Source organism: Triturus cristatus, chromosome 11 (assembly GCF_964204655.1).
Source record: "Triturus cristatus chromosome 11, aTriCri1.1, whole genome shotgun sequence".
Taxonomy (NCBI): domain Eukaryota; kingdom Metazoa; phylum Chordata; class Amphibia; order Caudata; family Salamandridae; genus Triturus; species Triturus cristatus.
Genome location: NC_140594.1, coordinates 635392136 through 635402333, shown reverse-complemented (window position 1 = coordinate 635402333; position 10198 = coordinate 635392136). Strand labels below are relative to the sequence as shown.

The window sequence follows — 10198 nt, the reverse complement described above, 5'->3', positions numbered from 1 at the left end:
TCAAAAATGATTCTTTTTCAATAAAATCTTCAATGCATCAAACAATCTATCACATATGAGACATGATTATACATTTACAAAGTTCATAAAATGCAGTGCAATTTTCTATACAGTACAAAAAATGTTCATGTATTTAAAACATGGTCCAGATGGTTCTTGGCCTGAAAGGAGGGTCGGCGGTAGATGTAAACTACACGCGTTACGGCAGGTTGACTTCGTCAGGAAACCGTCTCAACTTTCTCTGAATTGAACATATAATGAAATAATCTCAATAGTTATAAGCACATATGTGGATTTTTCATGTCCTGAACAAATTTTGTTATATTATTAGTTCTTTGAATGTTGCATACTTGTATCTAGCTTATTTCTTTTCCCATTCATTTTCTTGGTATTTGATCATTCCCTTGTTGGCTCCTAGGTAGAAGCTCACTGGTGGGCGTCTCAGGCCGTCCCTTGATGCTGGATCCTTTTGGAGGCTGACAATCGCTTGCCAGGTCATGTTCCAGATTTCTTTGCTATCTCTGACCTTGGTGGGTCTTGTCTTGATGGTCTCTCACCATTGGAGGAGTGATGTGATGTCCTTGTCTGGGATATGGGGGTTGGTCATCTAAACTGTGATCTTCTTCTCCGTTGATTGCAGTTCCCGTCCTGCCGAGATGGCGAATTCAACATAGGGCTTCTCCGCCTTCTTCCCCTGGAAGAACTCCCAGTACTTCCTGTAGAGGACCTGTGTGACAAAACTGAGAAGGAAGATCCATCCTGACACTGATGCCTGGCAGCTCAGCACATCTTGCCCTGGGATCCCAGCTGTGTTGACGACCTTGGTCAAGAACAGGTCTAGGTCTAGCTTGGGGCCCTTTTTGTTCTTTAATTCCCACCTCATAACCTGGGCGTGTCTATGGGTGAGATTGTACCCATTGAAGGGTTTGGGGACAGCCCATTGCCTGGTCCCCTCCTCATCCATCCCCTTGCTTAATGGTTTGGCAGCAGTGGGGTTTTCAGGTGTACCACCCTTAGGCCCTGAGTCCATCTGGGCACCAGCCTTCCCAGCGCTGGTGCCTGGTTTGGAGGTACAATCTTACTTGCCTCACCGCTGCCATCCCCATGGGGCCCAGGGTTGGGCTTCAGGGAGTCTGGTGTGGGGGTGCTGTCTTGGATGGTCACTGGGGCTTCAGTGTCCATTTTGTCTGCCAATTGGTGGATTTGGGGTTTACCAGTAATTCCTGGGTTACCGCCGGTTTACCGTTTTTGCCTGGGGTCCTCTCCCTGAGTACTTGGGGTGTCTCCCAGCAGACCATAATTATCTGCAGAGCAAGAAACGCTTTCCAGTCACACCCTAGAGCTAAGACAAGGGTTATAGGTGTTGCCACTGAAGCATGTATCCTCTCGCCCTCGCCAGAGGTCTGGGTGCTGTACAGGCCTGTGAAGGTTGTTAGGAGGTATTTTAAGTCTTCAGCATAAGTCCACCCAAATGCCAGGAAAGTGAGTCGTTGGGAGCGTAATGTTACCAGTGCTCTAACGTTGACCACCGGTCCTTGGGGGTTCTATTTTGTGTTCCAAAGGAACAAACAGACATCAGCATGCTGGTGCCCCTCCTCCTGCTCGATGGGCTGATGACGAAATTTGCATAAATCAAATTTACTCACTTCCAAGTCAAGATCATAATACTGTCAAAAATAAAAATTTTACTAGCGCAAACATTGCGCTTTCAAACTGATAAGAACAGATACTACACTTGATCGTAACCAAAAGACCGAAAAGCTTGTGCTACTACACCTAGCAGAGCAGTGCTGGTATATATTGAATGTTCTGTGGAACTGTCTTCCATGCAATGCATTATGGGTAGTGTGGTTTTACCATATCTTCAAAGTTTATGATGCGCTCTAGGGATATCTAGGAGCAGCTTGCAGTAATGCACCTACACATCTATGTTAGACCTTCTATAAATTTCCCTTCATCAGCTCCACATAGAGAACAACCTTATGCAGAATTATTATAATAATTCTTTTGTCACATTTCAAAGCTACTAATTGTATATATTGAATGTACCGAGGTACTGTCTTCCATGCAATGCTTTATGGGTAGGGTGGATTTACCATATCTTCAAAGTTTATGATGCTCACTAGGGACATCTAGAAGCAGCTTGCGATACTACACCTACACATCTATGTTAGACCTTCTATAAACTTCCCTTCATTAGCTCCACATAGAGTACAACCTAATCCGGAATTATTATAATAATTATTTTGTCACATTTCAAAGCTATTCGTATATATTGAATGTACTGTGGTACTGTCTTCCATGCAATGCATTATAGGTAAGGTGGATTTACCATATCTTCAAAGTTTATGATGCTCACTAGGGACATCTAGGAGCAGCTTGCAGTGCTACACCTACACATCCATGCAATGCATTATGGGTAGGGAGGATTTACCATATCTTCAAAGTTTATGCTGCTCACTAGGCGCAGTTTGCACTACTGCACCTACACATCTCACATTTAGATTAGATCTTTTATACATTTTCCTTCATCCGCTCCACATAGAGTACAAAGTAAAACAGAATTAATATAATAATTGTTTAATCACATTTCATAGCTATTGATTGTATATATAGGCACATAGCTATTTGAATGTACGTGTGGTATTGTCTTGCATGCAATGCATTAGGGGAGTACCATATATGATCAAACGTTTGATGGTCACTAGGGATCTCTACTTCACCTACACATCTATGTTAGACCATCTATAAATTTCCCTTCATCAGCTCCACATAGAGTACAACCTAATCCAGAATTTAAATAATAATTCTTTTGTCATATTTCACAGCTACTAATTGTATATATTTAATGTACAGTGGTACTGTCTTCCATACAATGCATTATGGGTAGGGTAGATTTACCATATCTTCATAGTTGATGATGCTCACTGGGGACATCTAGGCGCAGCTTTCGGTACTGCACCAACACATCTCACATTTATATTAGACCTTCTATAAATTTCTCTTCAGCAGCTCCACATAGAGCACAACTTAATCATAATTATTATAATAATTGTTTTGTCACATTTCATAGCTATTTATTGTATATATGGATATAGCTATTTGAATGTACTTGTGGTACTGTCTTGCATGCAATGCATTACCTTCATCAGCTCCACATAGAGTACAACCTAATCAGGAATTAACATAATAATTATTTTGTGTCATTTCAAAGCTACTAATTATATATATCGAATTTACTGTGGTACTGTCTTCCATGCAATGCATTATGGGTAGGGTGGATTTACCATATCTTCAAAGTTTATGATGCTCACTATGGACATCTGGGCGCGGCACCTACACATCTCACATTTATATTAGACCGTCTATCAATTTCCTTCAATAGCTCCACATAGAGCACAACCTAATCCGGAATTAATATAATAACTGTTTTGTCACATTTCAAAGCTATTAACTGTATATATGGACACAGCTATTTGATTGTAGTCTTGGTACTATCTTGCATGCAATGCATTAGGGGAGTACCATACGTGACCAAAAGTTTAATGTTCACTAGGGACCTCTAGGCGCAGCTTGCGGTACTGCACCTAGACATCTATGTTAAACCTTCTATAAATTCCCCTTCATGAGCACCACATAGAGTACAACTTAATCAGAATTATTATAATAATTGTTTTGTCACATTTCATAGCTACTAATTGTATATACTGAATGTACTGTGCCACTGTCTTCCATGCAATGCACTATGGGTAGGATGGATTTACCATATCTTCAAAGTTTATGATTCTCACTAGGGATATCAAGGCGCAGCTTGCGGTACTGCACCTACACAGGTCACATTTATATTAGACCTTCTATAAATTTCCCTCCATCAGCTCCACATAGAGTACAACCTAATCCGGAATTAATATAATAATTATTTTGTCACATTTCAAAGGTATTACTTGTATATATGGACATAGCTATTTGAATGTTCTCGTGATACTGTCTTACCTGCAATGCATTATGGGAGTACCATATGTGACCAAAAGTTTGTGATGCTCACTAAGGACCTCTAGAACCAACTTACGGTACTGGCAGTGCTGGTGCCTTGCTTACTAGGGACCTCTTGGAGCCGCTTGCGATACTGCACCTACCGCATCCCACCTTTATATTAGACCTTCTATAAATTTCCCTTCATCAGCTCCAATAGAGTACAACCCAACCTAATCCGGAATTAATATAATTCTTTTAACACAATTCAAAGCTACTAATTGTATATATGGACATAGCTATTTGAATGTACTCGTGGTACTGTCTTGCATGCAATGCATTATGGGTAGGGTCGACTTACCATATCTTCAAAGTTTATGATGCTCACTAGGGACCTCTAGGAGCAGCTTGCGGTGCTGCACCTAGACAAGCAGTGCTGGTGCCTTGGTAACTAGGGAGCTCTAGGAGCAGCTTGCGGTACTGCACTGAGACATACAATGCTGGTTCCTGGCTCACTATGCAATCATTTGCAATGCACTAATTCTCGCATTACTGAAAGTATGAGCTATTGGCGTTGCATTATTATTTGCACCACCAATACCTCAAGCTATCAGTAATGCGAGACCTATTGCATTGTAAATGCTTGTTTTGCTTGGAATTTACTTTCACTTTCCTCTATGTTTATAAGCGAAAGTATTTTGCTTTAGTTTCTGAATGATACAACATTTCCCAGAAGCTGATAAACATGTCTTTTCGGAAAAAGTTTGGTTTGGGTTTTATCTTTCAGCTGTGGAAAAGAGCCCACATCATGTTATTATTATTATGCAACAATTATCAGCACCCTTTGATAGAGAGCACCGACAGTGTGCGCCGTGAACCTTGGTGAGAGGGAACTGTGAGGTTTAAGTAGGTAAATGAGAGAGGCGGGCAGCAAAGCTGTAAAATGAGTTGGGATTTATAAGATAAGTCAAATGAATGACACTTTCTTTACTTTTTTACAGGACCTTCATGTTACCACCTTTAACACCTACAGATGATGAATGCCGTTTTACTTAAGAACACATAAAAGTTTTGGGGCATATCAACAACAACCGGCGATAATTATCTCTAAGCGCACTTAGCGCTAGGATAATTATCGCCATCTAGCGTGAATTTTTATCGCTGAGATAGCGTGCTATTAGCAACGCTTATCTCAATAGCGATAAAAATCCTCACGCTAACAGGCTAACATGAGATTATCGCTGGAAACCCAGCGATAATCTCACGTTACCTTGTTGATAGGGACAGGCAAACTTAGCCATGATATCCTCCTTCCATAGGATATCATGGCTAAGTCAGAAAAATACCAGACGTAAAAAAGCAGTGTTAACTGCCGTTAGCGCTGCTTTTTTTGTCTCTAACAGGGTTAGCGACATTCTTGATAATAGGAGAAATGTCGCTTAGCGACATTTCTCCTATTATTTTACTCTGGAATGCCCCCTTTGCATCTCATTAGAGATGCAAGGAGAAGCGTAGAGTAAAAGGGTGCTAACATGCAAATTTGCATGTTAGCACCCTGTTGTTGATAGGGCGCTAGTTTTATCTCTCCTTTTTGGCTTTTAAAGCCAAAAAAGCAGAGATAATGCCCTTGTTGATATGCCCCTTTGTTTTTTTGAACGCCTGAATGTATATGACATCATTGGCTGCCTGCTTGAATCATAAAAATACTACTTCTCTCTGTTGAATGCATTGCACATTTATATGTAACAACATTTTGGAGATTCCAAGGTGTTGAGGTACCAACAGGGGTTGTATTAAATAGGATGAATTTTGTTTCCCCATGGCAAGGTACCCACTTAAATGGGTGCGCCAGTTGCAGGCCAGGACAGTGAGCCCTGTGACGATGAACACACTTTTTACAGTGCAGGTGCAAACAAGCTCCTTCATTCTAAACAGCGCATTTGTGAAAGGTGGACCAGTGGCTTCAAACAGCAGTGCAGCACTGCACGCAGCAAGCCCGGTCTGCATTCCAAAGAGAGTCAGACAGCCCCCTGCAGGTGGTGCGATGAGTGACTGCACTCACTTACAGGGGGATACCTGGAGGGCCCAGAAACCCACTGAAAAGAAGTAAGTACTTCATTTATTGGTCATGGCAGCTCCCCGGCAGCAACTGCCATAACCGTACGCAGGGAACCTGACAGCATAGACCGTTCCAATGCAGATCCCCAACACACCCCACTTCCTTCACAGTGTAACAATACAAAGTAACTGAAACAAGTGTTAATCAACAGGGCAAACACAAGATAATCAATACATACCATAATCAAGGAACTTAACAGGGGCAACCCTTACCCTGGTAGGAATACCCCTGGAAGTGGTGCGATTCGGCCAAACACCCTTTCTGGAAGGAATTTTATTAGCAGAAGTCTAATCAGAATGAACAGGAGTTGTGTTAGCAGTAGAGTAACCTGAATGAGCAGGAGTTGCATTGGCAGAAGCATAACCAAAATGAACACCCATCTTCTCTCCAACATACACAATCTTGAATTGGGGAACCACAGAAATAGCACATTTATTCCATATTTTCTCATTCTCTAACACCACCACACAGTCTTTCACCTCTTTCACTTTTAACAGAGCTGAGAACCGAGAAGTCCCCTTGCGAACAAAACCGGGCTTCTTGATTCTCACCCAATCACCAACACAAACAGGAGAAACTTTCCTAGAAGCAGTAGCATACTTTAATTGTACAGCTGCTCTCACATCCGCTACTTTGCATAGTTTACGCTGATCAGCCTCTTTCCTAGACATTCAATGTTTATTTAACTTGGTACCCGTAACCCTCCCCCTGAGAAGAGTGAAAGAAGACATTCCGGTACTGATATGAGGGGTAGTCCTGACTGCCCACAGCATGTCAGCAATGGCCATTTTCCAATGCAAACTGTTTACCAAAGCCAATTGCAATTGGTCTTTGATAACACGATTCATGCGTTCAACAAGACCACTGCTGCGGGGGTGATAAAGAGAAGTTAAAACGTGTTTGATGCCATGTGCTCTAAGAAAATTTTGCATCTCCAAGGAAATCAACTGGGTGCCGTTATCAGTCACCAGTTCCTCTGGAAACCTTTCACGGAGGAACACTTCTTCGAAAAAATTGATGATGGACGAGGAATGAACACACTCCATAAACTTCATCTCAGGCCACTTGGACATGTAATCCACCAAGACCAGTGCATACAAGGGAGAACTCCCAGTGATACCAAAAGGACCCGCCCCGTCAAAAGCTAGTTTGCACCAAGGTGGATCCTTCAAAACAATAGGATCAATGGTAGAGGGATGAGTTACCTGTGTTTTGTCACTCAGGACACACGCACAACAGTCCCTGACATAATGCTCAATTGATCTGTCCAACCCGGGCCACCAACAATCCTCTCTGACTCTCCATTTCATGGCACGAATACCAAGATGACCTTTGTGGGCCAGATCTAAAATTTACTTGCGCATGCATACCGCAACAACCTAAAGACCACCCCTACGTATTATTCCATCCACCAAGGACAACTCTTTGCAAACTCTTTTAAAAGGAATTAGTTCAGAGGAGAAATCCTTGTTGATGGGCCAACCATGAACCAGAAAGTAAACAACCATCTTAATCTCGTTTTCCTCAGATAAAGCTTGCAACCACTCACGCTCTGAAAGTGCATCCTTCACAGTGTCTACAACAGCACCAACAGCACACACAATGTCAAGATCATCCTCAAGAAATTCACTGATATTTTCGACAAGGGGTAGCCGGGATAAACAGTCAGCTATGTGTTTTTTGCACCTGCCAAGTACACCAAACGATAATTACATTCTGGTAATCTGTATTGCCATTTAGCTATCCGTGGTGTGGCACTGTCCCCACCCTTGGTGGTAAAAAGGTCAACTAGGGGCATGTGATCGGTCCTAAGAACAAATTCATTCCCCCACAGAAAATTCAGACGGTAATGAACACCACACCATAAGGCTAACGCCTCTTTCTCAATGGTGGAGTAAGTGCTTTCAGCCCCTCAAAGAGTCCTGGAGGCAAAAGCAATGGTCTCCTCATGACCATCACATCTCTTTTGCATAAGGACAGCACCCAACCCAACGTAGCTGGCATCGGTAGAGAAGGTCATTAATATTAAATAATTTAAGGGGGCGTGCCTGCACAATTTCCTTTTTGAGAAGTTTCAAATTATCATCACACTGATCACATCACACAAACCTGGCATTTTTCTTTAGGAGTTCACGCAACTAGGAGGTTTTGTCAGCAAACTTTCCCACAAATTTGGCATAGTACTCCACTAGCCCTAGGAAGGAGCAAAGTTGATCTTTGTTTGTAGGTGCCAGTGCATTTTGAATGGCATCTAGAGTTTTTACCTGGGGTTCCACTCCATTACTGGAAATGTGTTGACCCGGTAATCCACACTCTCCAGAAAAAACTTGCATTTGTCCCTCCTTAAAGTCAGGCCAAGTGACTTTACAGTATCCATAACATGTTTGACCCAGCAGTCATGCTCCAACTTAGTTTGTCTATAGGCGAGAATATCATCTTGAAAAAACACGAACCCCAAAGCGTTTTTGAATAAGTTTCCCATTAGGTGCTGAAACACTACAGAAGCCGACGTCAAACCAAAGGGCATGCGTTTGTAACGGAAAGCTCCTTCCGGTGTCACGAAGGAGGTGAGGTGTCTGGAGTCTTTGCTTAACTCAACTTGGTGATAAGCTGAGGAAATGTTGAATGAAGAAAAATACTTGGCTCCATCTAATGTTGCCAGCATTTCGTTTATGTTGGGCAATAACTGGCGATCATCCCAAATGTTGGCATTCAGATCGCACAGGTCCACACACATCCAAAGGGATTTGTCAGCCTTGCGTGCTAAAACTATAGGGTCTAACCATTCAGACCCCTCAATGGGCTCAATTACGTCCATAACACACAAAAGTTTCAGTTCACGCTTTAGTTCAACACGCAGACTCAGGGGTACCTTACGCACCATGTGTGTAACTGCCTTCACACCATTCTTAAGGATAATGCGGTGCTGAAAACCCTTCAGCTTACCTAGACTATCGCTAAAAGCATTGGGTTACTTCTGGATCCACTCTTCACCAGATAAGTGCCCCACCATCACTGTGCCAGAAGGTGAGGATGGGTTGTAAAATGCATATGCCTCATGTCTTGACAAAACCATGTCGGGATGGTTGGGATCGAGAATGATGCCAAGCTCTCCTTGCTCCTCCCCCCCAACAAATTTGCACCATCCTCTACAATGTACACAGTTCCAGTGGCAAAATCCCCACAAAATTCCAAATTGGCCTCAAATTTGCCGAGAACGCCCACTCTTTGGCATCCATACGCCTCCATACGCAAAAATCCTAATGTTAGACTCATGTAATTGAATGTCTTCTAAACCACCAAAATCTTTGGCATTGATAAGAGTAAATGGAGAAGCCGAATCAGCCAAGAAATTCAAATTTGTTCCATTCACACAAATAATACACGCAGGAGATTTCCTCTTGCGTGATCCAACCATGGATGCTATCTCAACCACTCTCTCGGATTGCGAGGATGACGAAGACAACATTAATAAAACATTATAATTCTCTTCACTTGAGTCAACAAAGTCTTTTTCGATAGACCTGACAGTTTGTGTGATTCCTTTGTGTGACCTGATGGCTTTACACACACGTGCAAGATGTCTTTTTTTACCACATTTAAAACAAGTTTGGTTTAAGGCAAAACAAAACTTAGCATTTCCTAAATGAGATTTGCTCCCACAATGAAAACAAGAGAGTTGTATCTTCCCAGACTTAATCCTGGGTGTAGATATGGATGGACGTAAAATTTTCATTGCTGACTTTGGTAAGCTTGACATTGTGTTTTGCAGATAACAATTTGACCTCAGCATGTTGCACAGGACTATTAATTTCCTTCATGTAAAATTTGGAATGTTCAATGCTTCTGGCAAGAGTGAGAGCTGTTTCAAGATCGGGGTCGTCTGATGATAAGAGTTTCTCCTGAATTTTCTTATTACACGTGCGTTCGATGAGCTGATCACGAATGATCTCGTCTCTGAATTCTCTGTAATTACAAGCCATGACAAGAGTTCTGAGTGCAGTGACAAAATCATTGATGGATTCACCAGGAACTTGAGCATGTTGCAAAAACGTATGATGCTCTAGCACAACAATTTTCTTGGGGTTGAATCTTTTGTCCAAAGTT

At 42.1% G+C, this 10198-nt stretch overlaps 1 pseudogene; it reads right to left on the bottom strand.

The window, feature by feature from the left end:
• Window positions 1-1603: 1603 nt before the first annotated feature.
• LOC146785216 (U2 spliceosomal RNA) lies at window positions 1604-1765 on the bottom strand (annotated as a pseudogene).
• Window positions 1766-10198: the final 8433 nt, after the last annotated feature.